At 37.2% G+C, this 12,238-nt stretch overlaps 1 protein-coding gene across 1 annotated transcript in view; it reads right to left on the reverse strand.

The window, feature by feature from the left end:
• Nucleotides 1-12,238, reverse strand: part of PRDM6 (PR/SET domain 6) — a 73,769-nt gene that overhangs the window by 30,041 nt on the left and 31,490 nt on the right. The window lies entirely within an intron of this gene.

A 12,238-nucleotide genomic window follows, 5' to 3' on the forward strand; every position in this document is an offset into this window, starting at 1 on the left:
ATTTATTTGTTAGCGTTTCTAATCATGTCAAACTGAAAGCAAACTGGGTTGTATACATGACTAGATAACTCTACTTATTTAGATTGGATTCTGTGTAGTACATTGGTGCCTGGCTCCCTTTGAAATCAACACACTGCCAAAGGACCTCATTATCTAGGAAGTTTGAAAGATTCAGAAGATGCTGCAGGAATTGAAAGAGAGGAGACAACTGACAAAATTCCCTGAATAGATTGCATTTAAGGAGCATAGTTTAGGCTGAAAAACAAATTACAGCTGGGTTCGTATTTGATGATAACAACTGTTTGAAGAATGAATGCTTTTAGACTTTAAATGTCTTGAATTTTAGGAGCTCAGCATCTGATTTAGAGGGCTCTTATGAATATGCATCTTCTCCCTGTTACACACTGAATGAGAAAGCTGTGTAGAAGCAATCATGCATTTAGCCATCACAGCTTTCTCCTTTCATTCACTAGCTTGGTGACCAAGTCAGGCCGTCCAGCAAATATTTTAAGAACAACTCTTACTCTCTCTATATAAAAGAAAATATGAAATATAATGAAATTCAGAAGCAAACTGCAATGCATGAAAAACTCTCCAAATATAGCTTAACTAAAAAGAAACACTGATGTTGACAGATAATAATAACATTATATAATCACATCCATTACAAAGACCACATCACAAATATTGAAATACTTTGTAAATTACCTACCATCTTTTAGATTACCTATGCAGTAAACAGGCGAGTTATTCTTAGCTAGTATAAAGAAATGTCTATTCATCACATTGTGATAACTCTAACTGATGCCTAATAAATATTATTGAATCTGTAATAACCAGCCACACACATAAAACTGGTATGGAAAGTTGCAGTATACATGTCAGCAACCTCATTTTACTGTAAGCAGAAACATTTGGACAGGTTCCCTGTTCATCTGTACAGACATTATTTCAGAAAGAAGTTAGTTATAAATGCTTCTCCTATATTCCACAGTTGCTTGATAAGACTAAACTGATTTGGTTTGCCACTTAAAATATGCCTTCAGATTCTTTATGGACAGATATCAGAATTAAAAATATAAATACGCTACAGATAACATCTAAGCTTGTTGGCTTACGATGAAATAAGAACGCTTTGGTTTTTTTATTATGTAGATAGTGAAAGCTAGTTACTACAGTCTTTACAAGTATGTGAAATAAATCTATGTCAATAACTAGTTACTTCAAAGTGCTTCTATTTTTTAAATAACTAGACAAAATTTTGTCACGTAGAAAATGCATTAGTTCATTTAAACCATTATTTTTGCTTTTGCAATTTCTGTATTACATACAAAATAGTGTCAATTTCTTTATACTTTGAACTAGCATGAAGATTTCCAAATGTTTTAAAATGCACTGAAGCATTCTGAATTGCTATGAACTATTAACAGAACAGAAATCTGAAATAAGTGAGCAAAGAGGAAACATCAGGAGGAAACATCAGGAGGCCCCACTGGTTAAAATCAGACTAAAATGTTCTCCAACATTTGTTGGCAATAATCTCCCTGGGATGCAACACCTCTGTGATAATGCACAGAAATGTATCCTGACAGCCAATGGTCTTTAACTGCTCACACTATTCAAAGAAATTTTCTACAATTAGCCATATCTGATATGGAGTGCACATCTTGTAATATCTGCTTAATGTTTCTTCTCTTTAATCTAGCAGGCATCATCTAGCAAATTTTATACAAGAGAATAGTTGCCAACTAATGTTAAAAGCTATTTAGCTTTAATATTTCTCAAAGGACTATAGCATATGAAACTATAAACATTGTTTTGAACTGTCTGTGCTAGGTGAAAGGCTTCATCTCTCACTTAGACCCCAGTCCAGTAAACACTTACGCACATGTTGTAGTCCCATTGATCTCAATGGGACTACTCGTGTGTGAAATCAAGCATCTGTGTAAGCGGTTGGAGGACCGCGGCCTTATTCCAGAAAGTGTCATGAGAGCAATGCCCTGCTGATTATGTGGACTTCATTAAATTATTTTTTTTAAGTCAAGTCTCAACAGTTTGTTTTGACACTAGCCCATGGAGGTCCTGGAATAGGGAAGAATTACATGTAACACAAACCAGTGTTACTCAACAACAGGGCAAAAAGGGGAAGACACAGAGCAGAAAAAACACACATGAAGTTGGAAACTTGCACACAAGCAAACAGGTCTGTAAACGACCAGTGCTCTTGCAGTACCCACTGACGTAACATGGCCTCCTCAGTGTGTGCTTTTGCACTCTCCTGACAGGTCCAGTGATAAGGCAGAAAAAGTGGTGGCACTCCAGCCACAGGTCATTCTGTTGGAGACATTTGTGCTTGGCATGGGTATATTCATCCTCCTCACTCCGCCGTGTTCTTGTGCAGCCCTGGTAGGAGAAGACCATGGGGAGGTAACAGACTGAAGTTGTTCTCTGCAGTTTCATTTATGTGGGACACGGAGCACGAAGAGGAAAGATGTTGCCAATCTAGGCTCACTATCCAAACAGACCAGAAAAAAAACCCAGACTAAAAACAAAAAGATGGTTTAAAAAAGGAAGGCAAATGATCAAAGCTGAAATAACCCAAACAGAAGACTCTCACACCAGTTGACTGGTAGATGGATATCCTAGTAAGCATATCAGGGAGGGAGTTAGAAGAAGACCATACGGGCCTCTTGCTGAAAACCCTCACTCATCTGGAAAGCCTCACTGAACTTACCCAGTAATAAGGCTCCTAAGATGATATTCTGAGCCATGGAATCAAGACGGTTATGGTAATCTTTGTTGCCTCTGGTGCTTTTGAAAACATGATTGGTTCCTTTGCAAGGTAATGACAGATCTTTGGCCATTTCCTTGCAGCTTCTCAAAACCTTTAGACATTGCAAAATGAAATTAAAAAGTGTTTGTTTCATATTTTTTTTGTTCTTTTACAAGCAACCAAATACTCCATAAGGGTCCTCTGTCATTCGGTTGACGTTCTTTCAGCCCATTTCCATATAGTCAATACACCCATCCAGCTGGACAAAGAATTAAAAGGGCAAAATAGCTAACCACAAACATAATGTGACAGAGGACAGCACTCCAAAGCAGCATGTACAAAAACAGGTTTTGGCAGATTTCATCACTCAGCATCAAGCTAGGCAATGCAGCTGATACAAGTGAGTGGGTACATAGTTCCTAAGGTGACTTACTGATAACTCGGTGACCTTAGAGAAATCACTCATGACCAAAAGACACTCATAAATTGAAATAATTCTAAATTGCCCTGATTCTAATATGTGAGAAGGAAGGAAGTTGCAGGGAGAGCAGGGAAGGTTCCATGTGACTTGGGGCTTACCTTACTGCTGACCAAGAGGAAGCTGATGGCACAAGGAGAAAACGGTTTTTGAACCCTCACTCCTGTAATTTCTCTTGAGTACATTTTCAAACCATGGTTCCAAACAGTGTTTTCATAGCTTTGTACATGAAACCATGTCTATGTGTGAATTAGTGCTGCTAGGAAGGTAGCAGATTGTAGACATACAAATCCCAGCCTCAATGCTTAGGGATACTTTCAGACATATTAAAGTATGGCACAGAGAATATATGGCACAGCTATCACTCTGTAAATGAAGCTTGCTAGATTAGGGATTTTGTTTGTTTTAACTTTGAAGCACTTGGGGTTTCTCCTACTTTTCTTTACCTTTAGGATTTTTTTAAAGCTCCAATACCATATCCCCCTAAGCATCTTAAGAACTGGTTTAGAAATGTAATTATCTTCTCAAGCACAGAGCTCCTAGAGACACTATCAAACCTGTAGTAAACCAGGCAAAAATGCTTTAGCAAGTTAGACTTAAAACAGCCACTGAAGTCAATGGAACTCAAGTTCCTACTGACTTGGGACACTTTGGAACCCTACATGTCTGTCTGCTTTTTAGGCAGACAAAAGCAGATATAATTTGCTCTAAATTTATATGCAAGATCTTTTGCCTTGAGACAGGGAATTCTTCTATTTCCTTTGCATGTGCCATGAGAGGCTATGGTCTCATTTGAAGTCAGGGGCACTTCAGGGAATTGTGGAATCAATGAGGTTGGAAGGGATCTCTGGAGATCATCTTGTCAGCTCACAAGATAGTGATGGCCTCCACCACCTTCACTTTGAAATTCCTGACTCATGGTTCATGGGCATTCTATGAGAAAAAAGGAACTGAAAAAAACCCCCTAATTCAGAAATTAGTTACATGTAAAAAAAACACCTCTGAAATGAAAGCTTGTCCACAAGTAACCTCACTTTCAAGCAATGTCAAGAACATTACTTTGTTCTGTCAAAAGCATTGCTGCCTACTGTAATGGTTGTGACTCACAGATAAGGGTTTGGCACTGGACTAGGGTGCAAAGACTTATATTCAGGTGCCTAAACTTAAGTTTCCACTAGTGTTTCTGATGGCCCTGAGTATCCCACCGAGCCTCCAGTGACTGCTCCAGACTGCTCCAGAAGGCAGGCAGATCTCCCTAAGTTCTGTGCCTTACCTGTCAGCCCTGTCTGTATGTCTTAGATACCTTCCAGGATTTAAAATGGCATTAAGCACCTCTGTTCAGACACTGGAATTGCTCTACTGATGGTGGATTCAGCTCCTGCTCTGAAAAAGGTTTGTCACATGACTTTACAGCAAATACTTAAACTCTGTGTCTTGATCCTGTGGCTGTAGAAATCAGGGTGTTTTATACCTTTTTTTGCACCATTTGTTTATCTTCACTCTGAGTTTGTAAGTAAATATGGGTATGGACTGTCTTTACAGTTTATGTGTAGAACATCTATCTCAGCAGAGTACTACAGTACAGACTCCACAGATAATTGTTTCAATCCTTTTTTAAATGTCTGATTAAGGCTCACTGTAAATGAGGAATTTCAGTGAAAATGACATATTTTAGAAAATACACTTAATTCCTTTGTGAGTTTTAAATAATGAGGCACACTGATATTTTTAGTTTGGAATATTTTGGAATGTCTGGAATGCTAAGTTCCCCAGATGATGATTAAAAGGTCAAGTAATAAAGTATATGATAAACTATGCCTGAGATTCCTCATAAAACAAATGAGTAATGGCTGTACAAACTGTGTCACCATTATTTTTATGTTGAAAAAATGTCTGTGCTTTATTATTCCTTCAAATTTGTCAGATTATAGAATTGACAGAAAACCAGCATGGTGATGGTTAGTTTGCAACTGCTTCAGGGCTGAAGTCAGAGTCAAGAAGCAGATGAAAAGGGTGCTTTAAGGAGTAGTGCTGGTGTTGCTAGTGTATGCATGGTGGAGAATGTGAAATGGTTTTTTCCTTGCCAGAGTGCAGGTCTGGTTATTGGTAAGTATCATGTTAAGTTTCTTTGGAAGTGAGTTTGTTTCTGTGAGGATTATAACATTAGATTAGAACAGTGCTTGAGTCACAATCACAGGAGCCCTCCAGAGCTGTTAAGCATTTGGCATATCTCACTTATCTCTAAGGGTGGCAGGGGCCATCAATACAAAGTGGACCATCAATCAATCTGGGGTCTTCTTCAGACACTGCCTGTCAGCTGATCAGAGGAAGACTTTAGGGAATCAGCTTTCCATTATCAGGATTTGGTCTGTGATCAGGACAAGCCACTGAACCTTTTACTTTTCACTTGGCAAAAACATACGCACTGGAAAAAAGTCCTGACAGTTCATTCATTTTGCTCCATCACTGGAGCCAGATGATGTTTGACTGGGGAGACCCACCCTCTTTGATGTTGTGCTCTTTTGAGAGTGCCCTGCTGTGAAAAAAATTTTCTCCTTCCAAATTAAAGAGAAATATTTCTGCGTCCAGCTGTTAAATGTGACGTTTGCCATTTTTCAGTGCGTTGGCTTTGTGCCATCTTGCAGGCTGTGTTTCAAGCCTATCTTTTTCCCTTCTCCTTCTCAGCAGCGATATCCACAATGTGTTAGTGTCTCCAACGTCTACATAACATCAACACCAAAAGGGAAAATACAAGTAATACTGCACTGCTCTGAACTACAGCAGCAATATTTACACACATTTCTCCTGATTTTTTTAATTAAAGCCAGCAATCATTTTATTGCATGAAATGAAGGATAAAACCCTTAAATACAATCTACCTATGAAAAATCAACTTCAGTTTCATTCTGATTACAGCAGGCAAATCATGCCGAAGCAAAGCCTCTATAGAATACATTTACCGGTTAAATGAATGTGGATGTTATTAAAACTTGTTTCATGTGTACTGAGTCCACATCAAAAAAATGGCATCCGTTCAGCAGCCCTAGCTCTGTTTAAATTAAGACAAACTTCTCATGAAAGCTTGAATAAACATTTAGGTTTATGTAATCAAGAAAACCTGTATCTTCTCATATTTATTAAGTGTAATTTTTAGAGTTACAAAAACCACTGTCACAATTGTGTATACTGTAAATAAAGGGTGGATTCATCTTTACAATGTTCTGCCTATCTATTGAGGTGGATGAAACACAACAGGTTCCAACTGCTATTCAGCTCAAGCTTTCCTTCATCCTTTCCATTTCCATATTTGCTGACATCGAAAAGGATCGATGTTTGATAGATTTTGGCAAGCTCACTGTTGCAAACTTGTTTTGTAATTAATCTCAGACTATGACCAGCAAATCTGAGTAACTGCTCATGTACTCATGTCTTCACACTCTGAAAAGTAAAACCTAACTGAGAGCCTCAATGGATGAGAATGGAAACACTTAGTTTGGAATATTATATGGATGATAACAAAAATAAAGCATCTTCCCTTCATGTATCCACATTCTAGATTCACACCAAAAAAAAGTATAGTCCAGAAAGATTTGATCTAGAAATAAGCAGTAAAGCTGTACCCTGCTCTTCATTTGCACTACATGTAACTCATGAACTCAGTTTTTAAAATTGTAGAATGATACAGATTTACAAATAAACATAACTTAGCATTTCTCCAAGAGGCTAGCAAGGAGCCAAGCCATGTTCTGCAGGGCTTCAGTCAGTTCTCAGAAGCTATCTGGTATCTAACAAAGACAGTACTGGGACTGTCCAAGCAACTGTCCAAGCAACACAGAAACGCTGACAGTAACAAGGTTGGCAATTCAACAGGAGGCATGTTTCTTGTTCCTGGAATGAATCAAACACTGCCACTCCTAAAATTACATACAACACAAATATATGCTCTATAAATGGTTACATTTGGTTCTAGTGTTATGCTGTTCCATGACTGTATAGCACCTTGTTACAAGAATATCATTTATGCTATTATGGTTCTTCTGTGTCCTTACTTCTAGATAGATTAAGAAACATTTTTCTTACTATTAATTCCAACTTTGTCTTCTATATGTAACCAATGTTATTCAAAATTCTCTTTACTTGCCTCTACTCTCCCATCAGCCACTGTCTTATCATGCTCCTCTTTTCTGTCCCTCATTTTATCAAGGCAGCAGAAAAAACACCCAAGAGTGTCTCATTAGAGTGAAAACCAAGAGTGAACTGCAAAGGTTTGTGTTCGTCTTTTTCTCTATTCCATTCTGCATTTTTCTGTTTCATCTTTAACATTATGCAGCTTACCTTTATGCTTCCAGCCTTTCTTAACTCTGCTATTTGTGCCAAAATAATTTTAGGTAAAAGGGCATTTTCTTCGTCCCAAACAGTTTTAAGTGAAAATATTTAGATGGCTCATGTAGGCTAACACAGATGCAGCAGGTATATTTCAGAAATAGGTAAGTAGTTTGAGCAGCAAGTGTACTGGCCTTAAATGTTGACTTTTTTACAAAGGAACTCAAAACAGATGAATTAATTAGAAGTCAATAGAACCAGTGATTATAATCCATGTCAAAATTTTTAACAGTAAAATGATTCATCCCAAACTAGTTTTATTTTTTCCCCAAGTCTAAATTCTAAAAACAAAGCAAAATAAACCAGTTCTTATTTTGATTATTTTCCCACCATCATCAAAGTTTAACACAAAGGGGAAATTAATCACTACTGAGCAGAGCTGCATGCAAATTTTACTGGATATTGCCAAAACCTCACAATATTTTTAAAGCAATAACAAAATGTTTTGGAGCAAGGGTTTGGTGGTTTGGTTTTTTTAAAGTAATTTGGATTATTTCAAGGTTTTATAAACCATAATAAAATGTTTCATTATAAGCTTATTGAGCTTTAAAACTGAAAGGAGTTCTGAACTGAGAAATGAACTTTCTGTTTAGAAAATATAAGAACAATATGTTTAGATATTTTTGAACCATTTTCCCATTTTATTTGTCAGAAGTTTCCCCGAAACTGACATTTTTATGCAAACAGTTTTAGTTTCTCAGCATTCTCTGGAAAAAAAATTGGTTTCCTTGGGAAACCCCAACAATTTGTAACTAGTTATCTGTTGCACACCAGTGAAAGGCTATTAAAGCCATACATGAAAACAGTCATGGCACCTAAGAGCTTGCAATGTAAAAGACACAGATAAGGCTAAATGAATTGGGAGACCCAGAAAACATGATGAAAGCATAACCCTTCCCCACTCCTTTCCTGTCTCTTTCTCTCTCATGCATAATCACAAAAAATCTCTGCTTAAATACAAAGAGATTAATAGAGAGTGCAACTTCACAGTTTTCCTGAGCTAAGCACGAATTGCTGCACTTCCCCTCTGCCAGAAGAGAAAAGCCTTGGGTTTCCCAGTGGGGTACAGAGGTCTCCCAGCTCAGTCCCATTTGTGGAGAAAATAAACCCTGAATATACATGCAGACAAGCCAAAATCTGAGCCCTTTCTTCGCCTGCTAGTATGCCCTGGCTGCCAGTCCATCAGGAACATAGGTAACTAAGCCATATGTATTAGCCCATACATTTAAGGGCAAAGGGAAGGCATACTAAAGAAAGGGCGGGAGAAGCTAAACAATGTGTGAAATAAGAGTATATTTGTATATTTTACTTAAGGGTCTCCTCAAAAGGAACATGTTCATGCTAATAGCAAGCAAATGAGCAAATGTTCATCTTTTTTATGCCTCACAGACTGCATACTTACTGTATGGTGCTGACTTTCCTAACTGGCTTGACCACTGCACTTGTAAGATGAGAGAATATTAAAAATAAATGTGTGCTGACTCTCAGCCATATACTCAGATTAACTATTTTCAAAGAATTTGATGAAGCTGTAATAAAAATCAATTTATCCATAGAAAGAAGCGCTTCTTGTTCACAGATGGCAGATTTATGACTTCATGCAAACATGAATGTCCTAGAGCTCACCCTTTTTAATAAGGAGTCTTTTAAAAGACATAAAATATTTGTCCTAATGAAGTAATGGTTTCCTAAGGTTTTGCTTCTTTTCTGTACTGCCTACAGTTTTATGTCTTTGTTGAAATGTGTCACTTCTTAAATTATGATGTTTTCCTAAGTCTACTATATTCTTTTTCTAACCCACACTAAGAAAGCACAATTGTCAGACGTTATGTTTTGAGGGCAAACTGACCTCCAACATATTGTGGATAACATAAATTTCATATTTTATAGTTATTTTGAAAACATTCCTAAACTTAAACCCCTTGGTTTCTTAGTATCTTGAACTCACTCCACCTATCAACAGTAAACTAAAGAGGCCAATGTTTTCAGCCAAAAATCAAAGTAAAAGGTGAGAGGAGAAGATGAAAAAGTACTTTAGCATTAGGGAGTCACTGCTATTACAGAGTCACAGCCAACTTTAGATAAGACACTGTACTGAGACAGCCCAAACAGCTGCTGCAATCCCAGGACTGTCATCTCAGCCTGTTCAAAATTTGTCTAAAAATTCTCCAAGAAACTGGGAGTATGGGAAGACTGAGATGGGAGAGGTTAATGCACTATATTTCTAGCCTCTGCTGACTCATTCTGTCAAAAAATACCGAGGATCATCCAACAGAATATGATAGCATGTCACTGTGGAAGATTTTGCTTCTTTTTCTCAAAGACTTTTCATTCTCCAGTAGAGAGCAGAGAAGGATGTGAGTTACTCCAGGCTTCAAAGGAAAGACATTTATTTTGTCCAGATAAGTAAATTGTCTAGTAATCCCATGTGGCATCTGGATAGGAAATATATTACACTTACTAGAAAATTGAGCAAATCCTTGGAATCAAGGATGAATAAACAAACTGACTGAGAGGAAAAGACACTTACCAGAGGCTTAATAATGAGGTACATTCAGGAGCATAGCATAATTTAAAGGCTAGTTGCTCAGTAAGCCGGACTAATAAGCCTGGTTTTAGCATGGATGTGTGGTGTCCTTTGTCTCCAAAACTTTCACTGCTGTAATAACCTCCACTTCTACACTGATTCCAGTGTATAACACTGATATCTAAACATTTTTCCATTATCACATACTTAGCACTGCCACTGATACCAGTGGAAGTTCAGCACATGGAAAAGCAAAATGTACAGTGGAGTCTCTCACTGTGGATGCAGGAGGAATGGTGTCCTGGGATATCTGGCCTTGTGATGTGTAACTACAGAAGACATATGGTGGTGACAAAAAATGCACACAAAAAACCAGTAGTTTTTGCTCGACAGTGAGATATAGACTGGGTCAGTGACCTTTGCTGATTCCCATTAGTACCCACCTGCATCTTTGATAACCATCTCGACAGCATCCCAAAAGCATATAACTACTTTTAGAAGCCACATCATGAAATGTGAAGTAGCAAGAAAGTGAAATCTGGAACAGTGCTGGACAGAAAAGTCACATGCACAGTCTGCGCACGCTCAACAAACCTCATGCGTTTGACCAATTGCACAGACAATAGTCCAGATGCGGTTGCTGTTTTCCTGAATCTCTGGAAATTTAAGCTGCTGCGTGTTTGGAAAAGCACAGTTGCCATGACAATACAGAAAAGAGTGTGCCCTGTATGCTTTTCATATTTGACTCCATTATATATACAGGATATCCTGTATTACACAGAATGTCTGGCAGTCCTGAGAGAAGAAAATGTGACATTTCCTGTTGTCATTTACTTTTTTGCTACTTTTTCCACATTTCAGGACATTTAACTCATATACCTATTACATCAAATTTAGTGAAAATGAAGGAGGGATTACTGTTTTCCTAGTGCTATAGTTATGACTATGAATTAAATAAATTCCAATCACTACAGGTAAATCATTAGCAATAACATAATTCAATTGTAGATACATTTCATATTCATTAAATTTAAATGTCATTTTTGTGACATATTTTCTCAATCTAAAATGCGATTTCTCTAAAAAAGTTCAAAATCAACAAACACTAAAAAAAACCCCTCAGTTTTTAACATTGTAAATAGGATCTGAATCAGACCCAAAATCATACTGACATGAGCAACTCTTAACACACAAAATTCCATGCAAGGATGACAAATAGTGTCAAAAGGCATCATGCTCCACAATGCAGAGCATCTATGCTTCAGTCTCTTAATTATTGTGTAAGTAAGTCCTCTAAAAGTCAGTACAATAATAACCAGCAGCAAACAGATAGCTGGCAGATTTTTAAATGATTGTGGTGATGGGAAAGAAAGAGCAGGAAGACCTTACCTCACTTAAAACAAATGATTGCAGCACTTTTCACCTGTAATATTATAAAAGATATGTATTGCAATTCCCATTTTACACCTGAGGTAAACCATGCCATTAACATTGCAACTCTGCTTAAACACTCTGTCAACTTTAATGGCATATCTACATATACTGCACACATAAATGAGAAAAAAATCCAAACCTCATCACATACATCATTCACATATTGTATACGGTCAGTCCTGAGATTTGTATTGATTTAATATCTTTGAAAGCAGAAATGAACAGGACTCAAAAGATCCATCATGATGCAATTATCCGAAGTTTTTCTTTTAAAATGCATCTATGTTTGGTCCCTGCCCAAATAGTTTTAACTATAAATTTGCAAATGTCTCAATTATAAAACTGCACAGATCTGAACTATAATAGTCAAAGCTCAACCGTTTTATAAATACATTTAAAATATGGCATTAATATAAAAATCCTATACCATACAACCAAAACAATTTAATATAGCTTGCTATGGCAATAGCCAGATCATTTTTCCAAACAAATAGATAAACTCCATCATGTAATTTTGAACTTCTTCTGACCTTCTGATGGCTACAATTGGGAACAAATGTTATCCAAGAAAAATATTGGTGGCTCTGCATTTGCAAAACAGAGAATGCTTAAATTGAGCAGCCTTTGCTTTAGTAGCCATATC

The sequence above is a fragment of the Buteo buteo genome, chromosome Z, assembly GCF_964188355.1.
Source record: "Buteo buteo chromosome Z, bButBut1.hap1.1, whole genome shotgun sequence".
Classification (NCBI taxonomy): domain Eukaryota; kingdom Metazoa; phylum Chordata; class Aves; order Accipitriformes; family Accipitridae; genus Buteo; species Buteo buteo.